Source organism: Micromys minutus, assembly GCF_963924665.1.
Source record: "Micromys minutus genome assembly, chromosome: 14".
Taxonomy (NCBI): Eukaryota; Metazoa; Chordata; class Mammalia; order Rodentia; family Muridae; genus Micromys; species Micromys minutus.
The window spans coordinates 23661716-23679901 of NC_137983.1; the positions used below are offsets into that span (position 1 = coordinate 23661716).

Sequence of the window (18186 nt, forward strand, 5' to 3'; positions counted from 1 at the left end):
TGAGAACCTTCTTTTCTCACACCTCTCTCTAGGTGTAAAATTTACCGTACTCTCAACAACCACAAGCTTATCCCTGCTTGTTCAGTTATAAAAGGAAGTCTGCTGATGCTTTAATTGCATCTTTCTTGGTATCTAGGCCAGTCATTAAAAGAACCTAAACAGTGATTTTTGACACCTTGAGTTAAAGAAACACTTTTCAGAAGTACATTTTGAAGGTACCTCAGATAGGGTAGGGCAGGGTTCTGTCAGACTCAGGTCTACAAGAGAAAACCAGAGGACTCAAACTTGGTCCAATCCCTGTCTCCATGGCCTTTCCCAGCCTACCTTCTGCATAGTGATTAGGAAGGAGCAAGACAGTGGGAGACAGAGGCTCCAATACAGTATAGACTTATCACAAGCTCCTGATACTCTTGGGTCTTTATTATCTCTACAGTTATTAAGCAGTTCCCACCCATTGACTTGTCTATGTTGTAGGCAAGTTTGCATCCCACAGGCTTTCTGTAATAGCTGGACCAGACCTGCCTTACTCTGCTTCTCTCTTGAGGGCCTGTTACATTGAGGTCACCTTGCTAAGATAGTATTGAGGCCAGATCTTGGCATGCTAGTGTTAACCAGAGGACACTTCAAGATCAAGAGCCTTCTGAACTAGGACTCAGACAGTATATTGCTCCAGAGCAGAACTATCCAATAGAAATAGAACACAAATCACATAAGTCACTAAAAGTCTTCAGATAGATTTATTTACAAAAAATGGGTAGATTTAATTTTAATAACTCAAAATAATTTTAAAAATGTTTATTTCAATATGTAGCCAATATAAAAACAAGAAGTACTACATCATATACTAAAATATGTTGTCATATATAAAATCATATAATATACCAATGTTTCTAGCTAGTGATGTTTTAAATGTTCACTAGCCACATGCGTCTACTGAATGCACTATTAGCCTAAATACAGAATATTTCTTTATTCCATTTAAGCACATAGCCATAGCTAGCTCACATCTGGCACTGTGAGGACATAAATGACTGTGTGTGTAGTAACTAAGAGTCTGTACCAGGAAGCCTAGTTTTCTCTACAATTGTTATATCTTCCCCACTCTCTGTCATATGACAAAATGTAGACCTCAGGTTCAAAGTCAGACAGCCTCAACACTTTCTAGCCTTTTGCAAGTGACCTGTCAACTCATTACAGACCCCCAGATGGGAAAGTCTAAACTGGTTCGTAGAGCCTGGGGCAAATAAAAACCAACTTATTCCAATGCACATTTCAGGCAGAACTCCAGTCCAACTGATGGTAGTTTCAGAAAGTGAGTTGGAGAGTTACAGCTTGTATCCACATCTGTCCCCATCCCCACACCCTTGTAAATTCTAGGTTTGAGAACCTTCCCCTGACCCTCAAAAACCTTTGAGCATTTCTCCGTGGAGGGACTCCTGGCTTTTCATTTTAGGTCTCTGCTTCCAGTGCCAGCCAAGGCACATTCACATGCAAACATAGCAGATGCGACCTTCTCGGAAGGTTGGGATCAGTCTCTGCCCTACATTTGATAATTGCTGGCCTCTCAGTCACTTGCAGTCAGAGACCTACATAACACCGGTAGCAGCCGAGAAACCGAGCCGCGCTGTATTTTAAAGAGTTGAAATCTCCTTTTGAACCCCTTCCCTCTATTTTTGTGAATTCTGAGATAGCTCTCCATACACAATACTTCACACTTACGCAACTACTTTTCACTCTGGGATTTTGAAGATACTTAAAAACATCTTCTCATTAATCTTCACTGAGCTCCCGAATAAGGTCACAGGAGAGATGGGCTTCGTTTTTTACAGGAAGGAAACAGAGGTCCCCAGTTGTTGACTCGGAAAGAGAATCTGGGTGGAAGACAGAGTTAAATCGCTTCATCTTCCCATTGTCCACCTGTTCTTTCACAGCTCTGACCACTGCAATCTGTTGTGGTTACTGAAACCCACTTGGAAGTACTTCCTGTAAAAAACCCTTTACCGCAGACGCTGTGGGTTGCCCATTTCCTGTTCAGATGCACAAGGCAAGGTAGGATTACTCCGTGGCTGTGACGAGAGACTTCAGATGGGAGGTATGTTCCTCCATTTCATACTTACTCAGAACACTGTCTTCTAGAACACATTTATCTATAGCTCCCAAATCTCTGGAGCCAAGTGATACACATTGGAAATGAAAGCTGAGGTCTCGCCTCTGCTGTGTGCCCTTGCTCCCCCATGGAGCTGACTGAATATGATTCATTCCCCGGCTGCAGCGGGCTCAGGGAGGGCTTCGTGTCTCACACAAGCGGTGCTGGGCTGTAATTTCTTAACTTGGTCCCAAGGCCATTTCTGCCTATAGACTTGAAGAGTCTCTCTGCCAAGAAGAACGCATGTGTACACAGCTCCTTCACAGAAGGGTTCCTTTAAAGAGTATTTAAAATTTGCTGTTCTAGTGACTGATGAGGTTTCCAAAGATGTACTTTAATACATTTATTTTTACATGTGTGTTTTCATAGTATATGTCTGGTCTCCATTATTTTGGCTTAAAGGTCTTATAATTCTTCAAATGGATTCACTGTAGAAAATGTTTAAAATACTGCAAATTTTAAAAGCTTTAAATTGTCTATAAACCACAACTCTTTGGGTATGTGTTTTTTTATCCCCCACCCAACATATTTGAAATGACTAATGACTTGAAATCAGCATCCCCCTACCCCCAAAGCCATGGCTTCCTTTCAAGGAAAACCACAACCTGGACACCAGAAATGCTAACAGCATAGATTTCGTTCTAGGGTTAGATTTTGGTTTGTGAACTGAGTTAGAAAATACCTATGTTTAAAGATAAAGATCTCCATGTTATGAACTGATCTTTTCTACTTAAAAGTTATCACATAGGGTTTGTGTATCTTTTCATGTTGTATATCTGTGTCTTCTTTCTTGTGTAACAGAGAATCTTGGTTCTTAGACACACAGGGAATACACAATTACAATATCCCGGGGAGCAACTAGTGCTCTCTTGCTAATTATATTATCCCCAAAACCCATTTGCAGCGTCTCATGCATAGGCTAAAGGAGGCCTGCCCCCAGCTGGCTCTGATTGGTAATAAAGATTCAGCCAATGGTTGGGCAGGAGACAGGGTGGAACCTTTAGATTTCCTCCAGGGTTAGGAATTTGGGGAAAGGGAGACAGAGAATTGCTGCGATTCGGAGGGAGACAGATCAGTTTTAAAATTGCAGAAGGAAAAGCATCTAAAATGTAGGTGAGAAGGAAGTCGGTTCCCCGAAGGGCTGCCCAAAAGTGTCTTGGACAGAAAAGACTAGGGAGCCGCCCAGAAGGAGCCAGGGCAACAAAGATACAGCATAGAATTAGAGGGCGGTAAAACAGGATTACAGGAAGGAAATGTGTACTAGCTGCCGGGAAGATTAGCACTGCCCAACCTTTGAGCTAGCCAAGGCATTTTAAAGTAGTCTGGCCTCAGGGTCTTCTTTGCAGCCCAGTTTCTCTTCATCTGAGAGGGACTTTGCTTTTAATGTTTACTCTGGCTAGGAGGGACCTAGTCAATCTAGTCAGTTTCAGGGACTTCTTGAAGCCATTTGAGTTGTTTATCTTTCTGCTCAATGAACTTCCCCGCTGGACGGAATGTTTCAATCTCAAAGAAAAAGGTTACACAACAGACATCAAGTACTTTTAAGAGTTTAAAAATTATGTTGCCTAAATTTAGAAAAACGTGGTGAGGAAAGCCTTTTTGCTTCCCTTTATAAAATACCTCTTCTTCTTCTTCTTACTGTCTTGGTATGATGGTTTGATTAAGAATGGCCCCCATAGGCTCATAGACTTGAATGCTTGGTTATTAAGTCACCAGGGAGTGGCACTATTTGAAAGGATTCAGAGGTGTGGCCTTGTTGGAAGAAGTATGTCATTGGAGGGTTGGCTTTGAGGTTTCAAGGGACCAAGCCAGACCCATGGCCTCTCTCTTTCTTCTGCCCATGGATTAGGATTTAGAACTCTCATCTCCTTCTCCAGCACTATGTCTGCCTGTATGCCACCATGCTTCCTGCCATGATGCATGGACTAATGGTCTAAACCTCTGGAATGTAAGCCAGCCCCAATTAAATGTTGTCCTTTATAAGAGTTGCCAAGGTCATGGTGTCTTCACAGCAATAGAACATTAACTGAGACAGCTGGAGTGTTCAGAACTATAGCTGCTCTCCTTCTCAGTGCCCAAGCCTTACCTATCTGAATTGTTTTGTTTCTGGACCTGTCACAAATATCCTTGATCTCATGTTCTTCCTCCAGCAGAATTAACATTATACATGACACCTATATATGGGTATAGGTGCTTTCTCCCGGTAGTCAAGCAGTTGCCATGTGTGTTCTGAAGTTCTTGGGGGACACTTTGATTCACCGGGAAATTGCCTACCAAGTATTAAATCTTCAGACCAATTAAAACTAATTACATTTATTTATTCACTGGGAGGTGCCACAGCATACATGTAGAAGTCAGAAGACAATTTACCCACGAAGGTTCCCTTCTTTTACTATATGAGTCTCAGGGACCAAACCAAACTCAGGTTTGGTCAGACTTGGGGCTTTTACCCTCTGAGTGAACTTGACAGTCCCAGACCAATGTTTTTAATGTGAGGCTTGGGAGATCATTCTCATCTTCCCAGAGTCTTCCTGTTAAAAACTTGTATTCTGAGAAGTTCATAAAATGAGCTTTGAACCTGAAGGTACTGCTCAACCAGTCACATCATTAGCATTGCACAAATCTTGGTTTAGCCCGTTGTTCTTCTACCTTGGTTTGTAACTTCACCTCCATCTGTGGTATCTCAGGGTTTATTTTCTATCCTTAAAGCAAACTCCAGCCATACTGCGTTACCCACCTGGGTGATCCAGGTGATATCTAAAGGTGCCAGTCATTAATTTGGTCACTGTTTTGATTAAAAAACTGTACCAACTTGAGAGGTCTCCTTCAACCTCGTTTTCTCCCCATAAGCTCTGTGATGTTTGGTACATATCATTACAGAATACAGGGCTTTCTTGGTAAAGTAGATCTCATGACAGAAATAGCCACGCATTTTCACATATGGTGCATGGGAAAGAGCATTTGGAAATTATTAAAGATCAGTATATTTCAACTACAAGAGTGAATAAAACAGATGACCTGTTAACTCAGGAAAAACTCATGGTAGAGGAAATAGTTAGGGCAGAGTGAGTGATGTTGGCACACTTGTGCTATCTAAAGTACTGATTAGCATTGCTAAAAATTCTCCTCACCACAGGGGAGGAGAAGATGGATGCCGTGTGTTGGAGACGTCAGCCATTACTGTCACATCTATGCTGTGGTGGCAGAAGCACATTGGATATGGACAGAATCCTGAGATGAATATTAAAAGTGTATTGTTAGCATTTCAAGTCCAGAGGACTGAAAAAATAGAATGTGGATTGCAGTATTATTATTAATTATTATTATTATTATTATTATTATTATTATCATTATTATTTTCTCTTTCATGCTATTTGACCTTGAAAATATGTTTATGTTTACTTCTTGAGTAGTGGTAAAAACATTTTTAGGCAATGTTGATTTATTTATTATGATATTATACATATATTCGTTTGCTAATTAGGAATTAATTTAATTAAATTCTTGCCTAACTTTAAATACTTTGGACTTAAAAATTTTATAGCCCATATATGTATTTGTCAGATCTCCACTGGCCTATTCTAGGCAATGCTAATTTATTTACTAGATTTTTTTTTAAGTGCAGTGCTAGAAACAGAACCCAGGACTTGAGCATGCTGGGTAAGTACTCAGCTATTAAGTGGTATACTCCCAGGCCCTGGATTTACCTTCTTAGTTCAACTGGTGTGTTTAAGTAACAGAGTTTCTCAAGGACAAATCTTCAGTCATCTTGTGACCCAGAACAAACCCTGCTGTCTTCTATCTAAGTCTTTTGTTTTGTGTATATCAATGAAGTATTTTTCTGCTTGTCCAGTGGACATCTAAGACTAGGTTGATTTGCTAACAATCTCTGGGGCAGGGCTCTAAGTCACCTCTGTCACACTGTATTTACAAAGCACACTGTTTTACAATTGTTTCCTCAAAGCAGGCTGTGAAACATTGAGTTGATGAGGTGAAGACAGAGTGTTCATCTTTGTAGTCCTGAGTTCTTCCCAAACAGGCACCCAAATGGGTAACCTCTCCCACATCTCTGCTAGACACAAATTCTAATATTAAAAATATACTAGTCATTAATGTTCTGCAATGAGTCTTAGTTTCTATTAGTTTTTCTTTGATTACTTTTCTTCCCCTGTAAGGATTTTTGTTCCTGCTTGACGTTACAATCATCTGAGAGATTCTGCAGCACTGATAACACCTAGACTCTCTCTCTATAACCTTAGACTCTTGCAGACTGAAGCCTAGACATCAGTAACTCTGAAACCATTTCCTCGGGTCATTTTGGAACATCCAGTTCTGAAATTCAAATAAAACATTTTAATTTCGTAGATCACTTCCTTGGCATGCACAAGATCTAGGGTTCAATTCTCTGCTTGAGAAATAAATTTAAAATAAAAATTTTGATTTGTTTTAACTACTGTAGATTGCCATAAATAAAAAGCACTTGCCTTCAGGAGGTTATATGAGGGTCATGTGATCTTTGGATTAAAAAAAAAAAGAAAGGTCACCACAATCCCTTTTGTGGTGAAACAATCCTTTTTATAGGGGGTCACATATCAATGTTTACATTATCATTCATAACAGTAAAAACTTATAAACAGTTGTGAAGTATCAATGAAATAATTTATTTTTTTAAAAAATTTTTTTGTGAGAAAATTCAGATTTATTTTAATACCATGTCATTTCAAAAACCTCAGCCTTGGTTCCCTGGGACAGCATGGCAAAGGTACAAATTGTAACCTTTCTCTACAGCCCCCCAGCAAGTCATGGAAGTCCACAGCTTCAGGAAGTCAGCTTCAGGGAACTGAAAAAATAGGTAGCTGGGTGTGGTGGTGCACACCTTTAAATCTAGCACTCAGGAGGCAGAGGCAGGTGATGTCTGTGTGGCTAGCCTGGTCTACATAGTTTATAGCCAGTGGGACAGTTAGTGAGACTGTTTCAAACCAACTCCAACCCACCATACACACAAAACAATTTAAACAGGGAACGAAAACCCACTGGGGTGTTCAATGTAGGGCCTAAAATCAAGTGAGGGAAAATGTGTTGAATCCAGAGGCGGCAAACATGGTTAATATGAATTATTTTACAATCTTGTGAAAATGGAAGGAGGGATTGAAGGACCCCATAGAACAAAAATAATCAAAAATTTTACAAACAAGGATCTATCCAATAGATAAAAATCTTTTCTTCATGGAGAATTCAGCTTCTAGGAATAGGAAGGACCTAAACAGATACCCTTCCTAAGCAGATCACAAGGAATCTGCCACAGCAGGCCCTCTGAGGGCAGATTAAATACTTGCTGGCAGACAGGGGGAAACAGGAAGACAACCCCAGTGGGAAACGCCATCAGTGACAGAAACCCCTCAGCTGAGGTTCCAGAGTTGGCGGCTGACCTCCACCTCTCTGTTCTGTTGTAGGGCCACAAACCTTGACCAAGTAGAGTAGAAAAGGCTAGAAAGAAGGCCTTGACGAGGGTGGGTTGACTCCTGGATGTATTATTCAGTTTCTTTTTCTACTAAATGTACTCTTCGATGGCTGGGAATCCTAGCCTCCAAACACCAGAGTCAGTTGGAGCTGTTTTTGTTGTTGTGGTTGAAAGGAGTGGGTGTGTGGGTGACCAGGATGAGGGCAGAAGCCACGCCTGCACCCCGCTCTGCTGGTAGCCTTGGGTGGAGAAGAAGGAACAGCACTTGGCAGAGCCAGGGGTGTGGTGGGAGGCTGAGGCAGGAGTGACAAGCTGGGGAGGGGACCCATCTCAGTCCCCTGCTCCATTCTCCTCTAAAGTTTCTCCACCGGTGGCTCTCTCCGCAGTCTCGGAGGCCTTTTTCTTCTTTTTCTGGGTTTTTCGACTTGCAGAACTCTGGAGGAGAGCCTTCAGCTCTGCATCCTGAGCCTCCACGTCAGACTTGTACAGGTCAGGCAGGCTCAAAGGGTTATCTGCGTGGGGCCACTGGGCATGTGCAGAACCGTACATTTAAAGCGGGCAACACACTCGCCCTCCTTCTCACAGACAGCGTTAACTGGCTGTAGGAACTCATGTTTGGCGCACTCTACCACACCCATTCGAGCCTTCTTCTCATCTTCAAATGCTCTTAAAGTAAACGCCATGGCCTCAAAAATGCCTTTCTACCTCACTGACAAAGGCACGCGAAGTTTTCGTTTTCAGACCATATTGTTTAGAGGGATCTCGCTTGTAAATGGTGGTCCTCTGTTCTGCATCTTTGGCCTTACCTTCTCCTGAGCTGAATAGGACATCCCACAGCATAAACTTCATTTCTGCCTTTTCATGGTCCTTCTGCTGGTCTGTAGGATTCTGGGTAATGGTTTTCTCTCCACCGATCACGTGCTGCTTCAACTGGTGTAACAGCACACCTTCTATTGGCGTGCAATTACACGAGTGAGCAACTTTGTTCCAGGCTTCTGTCACGTGTGCGTTCTGGGTTCCAGGTTTAAACGAGTCGTAAAAGCAGCTTCGGCACAAATAGGTGAGTGGCCTTAATGACATCAGCTTTCCGCGTTGGTTTTCCATTGTATTTGGCCAGCCTCAGTGCAGGGGTGCAGGGGGGCAGGAGAGTGTGCTGTGGCTGTGTGCTCTAGCAGACAGGTCCCCTGTTTCCCCTTATTCCCCCCCTTGGCTGGTAAATCCTAAATGTAGATTGGAAGGAGATGAAAAGGCCAACTTTGAAGAAAAGCTCAAAGGAAGAATAGAGTCTTGATAGCAGTCAGGGCCAGAGGGACTTTAATAAAGGATATAATTTATCATTCCCAGATTTGGAATTGGAAACTGGCAAGTCTAACATCAAAGCAATATCAAGTTTGGTATTTGGGAAGGACCTAGTCCTTAAAGATGATGCTTTAAAAACAAATAAACAAACAAACAAACAAACACACCAAAAATTGACAATATTTTATAAAGGTACCAATCTATTCATGAGGAAAATACTCAAGAACAAATCACTTCCTGAAGGACCCAGTTCTTAATGCTACCATACAGGTATTAGGTTTATGATAGCTTAAATGAGAAATGCTCCCCATAGGGTCCAGTGTTTGGATGCTTGGTCCCAGTTGGTGGTGCTGTTTGGGGAGGTTTAAGAGGTATGGCCTTGCTGAAAAAGGCATGTCATTTGAGACTGTGAGGCCTTTGCTGTGACAAAGGCTGCACCCTGTCTCTTGTCTCCCTGGTGTGGTGCAGTCTTACCTACCCTTCTGGAACTGTGAGCCATGGTAAACTCCTTTGAATATAAGTTCCCTTGGTTACCCCACCACAGCAACATAAAAGTAAATGGTTAAAAGCACTGACTGCTCTTCCAGAGGTCCTGAGTTCAATTCCCTGTGTTTGAAGACAGCTACAGTGTACTCACATAAAATAAATAAATTGTAACTAGTACCAGTTACAACCTACAAGTTGGGTAAGGACATCAGCATTCAGATTTAGGACTTCTACAAGATCATTGGGCAGTGGCTTCTGGGAAAACCAGTGGATTAGTGAGCCTGGGATGGTTTCAGGCCACACTACAAAACTTCCTTTTATTTTCAGAGTCCATACGAGCCCTGAGCCCTCTCTTAGCTGTGTGTCTTCCAGACAGTCCCCAGTGGCCAAGCTTCTTGGTTGCCTGTGAGGAGCGAGAGAAACTGTAAAGGGAAGGAGCGTTTTTAGTTTCATGTACCCAGATCCACCTGGGTTCTGGAAGGTTCAGATCTCCCAGAAGGCCCTGTGGAAATGGCTGGGACTAGGATAAGCTTCTGGAATTAGCTTCCCTCCTCCTTTGGCTTTTTGCTTTCTCTTCTCTGTCTGCAATTCACCCTCAACCACTGGAAGAAGGCACAGGCTGCAAGAACGTCCTGTTCTTCTGGCTGATGTCACAGGTGCTAACCAGCAGGGTGGTAGGACGGCCAGGAGCTTGCAGATTTCTACCAACACCCTTCTGACAATTAAAGGGGCTTAAACCCTACCCCCTGGGACCTAGAAGAAAGGGGATGGCTATTGGGAGTCTCTCTGTATTTAAGACTCATGTGGTGGTTGGGAGTCGGGGCTCCTTCCCACTGGCTTTTCTAAGGGCCAGGAAAAAAATGTCAGTACAGCCTTGTATCCGAGATGTGTGGAAAAGCTGAGTTATATATGGTGATGACAGAGGTAATTTATCACTTCCTTCTTTCTCCCTACTGTTTAACTTCCTTTACATGACTAATGAGGGGGAGCTGCTAAAACGCTGAAAAGAACCCCTGCCCTTATCATTTCTCAAATCCCTCTATGTTCTGTAAAACATTTTCTGCACCTGTCTTCTCCAGCCTACTGCTTCCCTGAGGAAGCGCTGTCCTAACACAGGTTATTTTCCATTCAGAGTCTCTTCATCTTCTCAGAGTGTCCATCCACTATCCACCTATCCATTCATCATCAATCTATCTATTCATCCATCATCCATCCATCATCCATTTATCATCCATCCATCCATCATCCATCTATCCATCCATCCATCATACATCTATCATCCATCCATCCATCCATCATCCATCATCCATCTATCATTCATCCATCATCCATCTATCATCTATCCATCCATTACCCATCTATCCATCCATCCATCATATATCTATCATCCATCCATCCATCATCCATCCATCCATCTACCATTCATCCATCATCCATCCATCCATCCATCCATCCATCCATCTATCCATCCATCATCCACCCATCCATCCGTCCATTATTCATCATCCATTATCCATCCATCATCTATCCATCATCCATCATCCATCATCCATCCATCATCCATCCATCCATCCACCATCCACCCACCCATCCATCCATCATCCACCCATCCATCCGTCCATTATCCATCATCCATTATCCATCCATCATCTATCCATCATCCATCATCCATCATCCATCCATCATCCATCCATCCATCCACCATCCACCCACCCATCCATCCATCTACCATTCATCTATCATCCATTCATCTATCCATCTATCCATCCATCCATCCATCTATCCAAAAGACAACTAATGTTGCTTATCGTTTTTTTTCTAAAAAAATAAAAAGACTGTAGAAATTATGGAGTACTATATAACATTTCAATGCATGCTTTCTATATATCTATAGTATAATGTTTAAATCAGGTTAAATACATTTCTTTGGTCCAACATTTTATCATTTATTTTTGGGAAAAACTCAGAATTCTTTCTCTAAGCTTTTTAAAACTCTGTATGGTGTTGTGCTCAGTATGTATTGTCCCCTACTAATCACCAGGACACCAGAATATTACTGCTGTCTCAGTTTAGCACCCATTGCCTAGACTTCACTCACCTGCTCATGCCTCAGCCTCTGCTAACCAACATTCTACTAGAAAATTCCATGGGAGTTGCCAACTCTTTTGTGGCAGACTTTGATGAGTGTTGAAAGGAAACCAACTTAACATGAAAAGACACAAGGCCATCATTCTTTGTAGCTTGCAGCCCGGCTTAGGTAAACAAATTATTATAAAGACAGTATGGCTGCAGAATCCTCTCTCCCCATTTCCTAACTCACTTCAGAGACCGCTGGCCAGCTATGGCTTGCAGCTGCATCTAGTTTTTGTCTCTGTTACCATCTAACCTTCTTCTTTATATCCCTGAGTCCCAGTTCTCTCTGTATAAGTGTAGCTGTCATTGGACTAGGGCTAACCCTAAAGCGTGATGCCCACCTAAATATTTTAAATTGGATACTCTGTATTTATGTTTCAAATGTTATTCTCTCCCCTGCCCCGTGCCCATCTAAATTGATGACATCTGCTAAAGTCCTACTTCCAAATGAACTCATATTTAGAGGTATCTAATTGAAGACAATGGATCTTTTGGGGGAAGATAGTCCACCCTACAATGAAAGGTGTGCTTTTTGTAATATTGTTTTTCTACTGGTTTAAATCACTTCTGGAAGGACTCAGGATGCATGGAGCAGATTGGACTAGTGCCCTCTCAAAGAACTTCAAGTAATTATATTACATAGTTGCAAATCTCTTTTCTAGAAACTGTACATCCATTCTACTAGAGTTTGATGACCTAGGACATCCCTGACTCTTTTATAAGGAAAGTCTGATATGGAGAGATACAAAAGCCACCTCAGACTCTTCTTTGAACAAATCAACTAATTTGTGTTTTCAGTTTGCCCACAGCAAAGTAAAACTTTTCTGAATAATTTAATGTAATTTAAGAGTCAAAAAAATCAATCTTTTAAAAAAATTGTCTAGAAATGAAACTATTATGCATGACTGGGAAAATGTAATTGTATATAATCAGAGTTTATTTACAAGGACTTCTGGCAAAACTGTGGAACCCCACTTGAAGTTCCTGGGTTTCCGTATACCTGGGAGTTAATGGAAGCCAACAGGGTGGGAGGTCTGAAGGAAACAGCAAGGTGAGCTGCTTGCCTACTCTCCAAGTCTCTGGTTATAGGTGGATGGGTCCTGGTTGTGTGGGGTTATCCAGAGTCCTCCTGAATCACCATGGAGACAACAGATGCCAGCAGTGAGGCTCCTGTGGAGCTTATCTGGAGACTTCCTACAGGAGATAGTAAACATTCGGAGAAGGACGCCAGAGGCACCATGTCTTGGTGCTTTCTTTTCTTTTTGGATCTATAATGCTTACTACCTTTGTGTGCTAACCTAGGCCTAGTCCTGGAAGTTTCTAGCTCTGCACATTGTATAAAGCAATTACATCAGAAGAATAAAAGCTACTTTTACCTTAAGTGGAAGCTTAACAATGCACACTTCACCAAACTGCTATGGAAGTGTTAAGATATACCTGAGTCTGCCAGTCTCCTGGGAGATGTTTTACTTTTTGACCTTGAATAACTTTTGGTGTGAAGTGGGAATACCTAAGTGAACACTACAATAAACATGTAAAATAAATATGTAGTGTGGCCATATTTCTATGATTAAAGATATCTTGCCTTCCGTTTGCAGGAATTTAATTCATCTGAATTCTCTTTTTCTGCACCCAGGTACCACCACCATGCTAAGAAAGGACTTCTGTAATCACTGAGTTTGATATCCCCTTCACCTCCACAAGACCTGGGTACACTAAGCTGTCCTCCTGCGTGAGCCTTTCATGGCAACTGTGTGTGATTAACAGAAGGCATTCAAAGCTGGTTTCACCAATAACTAGCAGGCTTACTGAAATAAACCTGGGTTTGTTGTTGTTGTTCTGAATCTGCTGAAGCCTGTGACAATTTCAATGAATTAAAAAAATCAGTGTGAAGATGGAATTGATTTAGTTAGGTCCATTGATCCCCAAAATTCTAAACACACACACACACAGACACACACACACACACACACACACACACACAGACACACACACACACACACACACACACAGAGAGAGAGAGAGAGAGAGAGAGAGAGAGAGAGAAAGCTCCAATCTGATGAACTAGAAAAAGAAAAGTACATTATTTGCAAATTTATTGGGCAAAACAAGCTAGTGTAAAATGAACTGTTCATGAATAGAGGGCAGTAGAAATAAAGAAATAATCATGAGGTATACCACTTGTCATTACTGAAGGGGAACAGAGTGGAGAAATAAAAAGCAGTGGTGTACATGAAGATGCTGGAGATTAGGTTCGAGTACAGAGGCAGAGGATTTATAAAGTGGAGCTGGGGTGAGATGGACAAGCAGATAAAGGTGACTGGAAAGTGTAAGAGAAAGGAAGGGAAAGTCATGCTCATTCACCGAGTCAGCAGGCAAGGAGCATGGCTCCTAAGGGCCGCGCAGACAAACCACACTGGAAGTGTTGAATTAAGACACTGGGAAGCTAAAGAGCAGAGACCGGGTTCCCACTGGCAAGTGCTGGCCAGGCTGCAGAGGATTTGAAGTGGAGATGTCGATTCAGAAACAGCGTGGCAGCTCCTCAGAAGGTCAACATAAAGTTGCCATGTAACATTAGGTATATTCCTGAGGTCATGGAAATATATGAATATAAAATATACATGGGGATATATCCAGAACAGTGTGGCTTATATGTAAATGGTAAGGAGAATTAATGTACTGGTCAATAAATACATGAATAAATAAAATAGTATCTATGCATGCAATGAAATGCTGTATGTCTGAGATGTAACAGAAAGCATGGATTCAGTCCACAATCTTTAAAACGTTATGTTTAGAGAAAGAAGCTATCCACAAAAGCCTGTTTATAAAGGACCCAAAATTAACAAACCTGTTGACACAAAAAGTAGTTTGGTGTTTGGCAGTGTTTGGTTTTGTGTCAACTTTACACAAACTGGAGTCATTTGGGAAGAGAGATTTCCATTGAGAAAATGCTACAGTAAGATTGGTCTATAGGGCATTTTCTTGATTAATAAGTGATGTGGGGTGGGGAATTAGTCCTCTGTGATGTGGTCATCCTAGCCAGGTGGTCCTGAGCTATCTAAGAAAGCAGGGTGAGCAAGCTAGTAAGCAGCATCCTTCCCTGCCTTCTACTTCAGTTTCTGCCTCCAGGTTCCTGCCTTTCGTTCCTGTCCTACCTTCCTCCGTGATAGACTGTTAGCTGAAAGTATAGAAATAGATAAACCCTCCTCAAGATGCTTTTGCTCAAGGTGTTTTACCACAGCAATAGAAACCCTAACTAAGACAGGAAGTGTGTTGTCAGTAGATGCTAAGGAGCCTAGCTCTATGTAATTACTATGTTAATCATTAATGGGTGTGGAACCATTAATATGACGTCAAAACTGGCGGCATATTTCCATGAACATCCGAAAAGCTACCGAATTGTGCACTTCAAGTAGATGAGGGGTACACAGTAAGTGAAGTCAACCTCAGTAAAGATACTCTATTTTTTAAAGTTAGTATTCTGTGCAAAGGAGAGGGCTCATAAGTTCTTGGCTCTAGCTGAGGAGGAGTCAACAGTTGATGGATTCTAGGGGAGGGAGAGTCTGTTTATTTCAAGGGTGCGACCCTTGGTGATAGGTCAACCACACTCCAGTGGATGCCTCCCATTTATGAGACTATGAGCAGAACTGCAGAACTCAGTGGGCTAAAAAAATTAATGAAAAAGAACAAAGATAACATGAAATTGGGAGAGGAAGGGGCATAGGGGTAGATTTTGAGCCACAGTAGGAGAGGTGATTAGAATTAAAGTGCATTTTATGCATGTATGACATCCTCAAAGAATTAATAAAAGATCATATTTTTAAAAGAAAAATTAATATACTAAATGCACTTTAAAGTGAGCCCCCCTACTTCTCTTCCCTCATTTCCCTTTCCTTCCTACCCTCCCCCACTTCTTTCCATTCCTTCTTTCCTTCCTTATATCCTTCCTTCCTTTCTTCCTTCATTCCTTCCTTCCTTCCTCCCATATAAATTATAGACCTGTGATTGAATACCTTTAGTCCATGAATTATGAGGTAATGATGTTGTCAGTTGGGAAATGAGAAGAGACGGCAAGCCATGTGTGGAAAATTCACTTAACTGGATAACCACAGATAAAACAAAAGATAGACTGTCAGAAGTTTAAATCTCCCTGTTGACATTTATTTTTTTTCATTCAAAATATTAACATTTAAGACATTGTACTAGGCGACATTTTATGATTTTAAGCAACACGTATTCTCCTTGGTGTAAACTAAAAACCAAGTTTCAAAGTGTTTAACAGCCAGTGGGCATTGGCTAATGCTCGCCTTTTCTGTAGTGAATAATTTATAGCGCTGACTTTGGTCCATCACAGGTTGCTTACAAAGGTAAAATGAAAATCACACTTGGAAATCTCTTGACATTTACACAACCATGAAACACTTAGAAAATTCCACCAAAGAGCCGTGCTTCTTGAACAATGTCCAAGTTGGTTTGATAGCACCATTGGGGCTCCTAGAGCCATAAGGAGGGACATTTGGAAGCCAACCTACCTGCCCTATTTTTTTTCTCTCTCTCTACAAGTTTCTTCCTCCTCAAGAGCTTTGAGACTTCCTTTTGGTGTTGGACGGATGGAAGCTTGATCCATATGAAACTGGTCAGTGGCCAATGTCAGCTGATGAGCCCCAGAATAACTGGCTACTTATGAAATAGCCCTCTGAGGATTCAGATATTCCAGAATTGAAGCAAACCCCATTTCTCCTTGGAGCAAGGCCAAACCTTCATTATTATGACTTACAAGGGTTGTCTGAGGCCCTGTCTCTGAAACTCTGGGAGGGGTTGCGAGGTACTGTTTGTGGTTGAACTCGGATCTGATATGGATTTCCAAAGTCTCTTTTAAAGTGAAGAGAAATGGGTCTTTATAATTTAAGACTCTTCTAGGCTTGCAAGAATTCCCTGGACCGTTTGTAGTTTATGGTTAGGTATTTAGAACTTAATTAAATTGGATCCTGGAGATGAGGCACATGGGTAGAGAAAGTAGCCCTTGGTGTCGTCTTTAATTTAAAGACCATCCCTTTCATCTCTCAGTGGTAGGTCAACCCAGGTATCTTCCTCCTGGCATTAGCAGGAAAGTCTCAGGAAACTTAGAGAGGAAGCATGCAAGTTCATATTCCTAGCACAGCTTACTTCTACTGAACATATCATGTTTAGTGAAAGTAAAGTCTACAGTCGTGGCACCAGGAACATGCCGTTTCTCACTGAGTCTCAGGGGCTATGCAGGGTTAACAGTTGGGTGGGAGATGTTAACTGGGGAGGCATTAGACTTTAAAGCAAAACTAGAAGGAAGGTAATTGCAGCTAACTAATTATGTTATACATTATTTTTAGGCAAAAGACCTTTTTTTTCTTTCATTTTAAATTTTATTATTTGCCTCTACACAGGGTTCCTTTGGTATCTTTTTCTCATTCATCTCTTTAACATTACTTAAGGAGAAATTATATTTTGTTAGGTAGATGTCAGAGACTTTGTTACATAACCTACAGTGAAGGAAAGAACTGGAAAGAAAGATGCAACATTGTGTCCCATCTTATCCCCTCCTGATGTTGAGAATTAGCTTTTAATTTAATCACTTGAATGTGTCTCAGAAATCCTTCTTCTAAAGAGGAAATCAAGCCCGCTTCCTGGAATTCAACAAAATACCATTCTTCAAGGAAAAAGAAAACTTTGAACAATAGATGTCTGTTTCAACAGCTATCGGGGTTCTGAAAGCACTAATTTGCTTTCAACCACACAATAAAGGCTGATTCACCTCCTTCCCAGTTGATTCCATGGTTTGTTGGAGCTTTAAAGACACATTACTTAAATCCTTAGAAATCTTTTGTGAGGATAAACTCAGCATTTTTTAAGCAGTGATCTTTTGCTCTCTTAATTCAAGACACTGCTGGACTCCAAGACAAGCAACTCCATCTTTACCGAACTTGGTTGCTACTGAGAGGTTGGGTTTTTTGTCTTTCTCTGACACGGTGTCAGCTTTAGTGACCCATTTAATGGCAACTCATTTCAAAGGCACAGCAACAGGATTCTTAATCTCCTCAGTGTATGATGGGGTTGCATGCCAAAAAACTTATCATAAGTTGAAAATGTTATTTCATCAACATGTATTTCATACACCACCCTACAGACCCTCATAGTTTAGTAGCACAAACTCTAGGATATTGATGGTTACACACGGGACCATGTGGCTGGTTGGGAGTTGTGGTTTGTGACTGCTTCTGGCCAGGCTCATGAGTCTCTGTCACATGGCATAACAGTAGGCTGAGAAAATGGACAAATTCAAAATTCAAATTCTTTTGAATGTGTCTTGCTTCCTCACCATGAAATAGATAAAAATTCTAAGTCTAACCATCCTATGTGGAGGACTCTGTATGTGTGTGTGCACACACATGTGTGTTTATGTGTAAGCATATGTGTATGCATGTGTATACATGTATGTCTACATGGCATGTGTGTATGCATGTGTATGTGTGTGAGTGTTTATGTGTAAGTGTGTGTGTATATGTATATGTATGTATGTAGGCACACTTCTAATTGTTTAAAAATGCAATCAGCCCTTTTTATACAAGGTTTTTTCTGAACTACTGAAGTATGAAACTTGCATTTGATATATCACCATTCCTTA

The 18186-nt window shown here is 41.3% G+C and overlaps 1 pseudogene across 1 annotated transcript; it reads right to left on the minus strand.

Annotated features, from left to right (window-relative positions):
• Window positions 1-7937: 7937 nt before the first annotated feature.
• On the minus strand, window positions 7938-11498 carry LOC308429717 (proliferation-associated protein 2G4-like; annotated as a pseudogene). Its single transcript has 2 exons — window positions 11491-11498; window positions 7938-8725 (listed from the first exon to the last, which is right to left on the minus strand). The product of its transcript is annotated as a proliferation-associated protein 2G4-like (transcript).
• Window positions 11499-18186: the final 6688 nt, after the last annotated feature.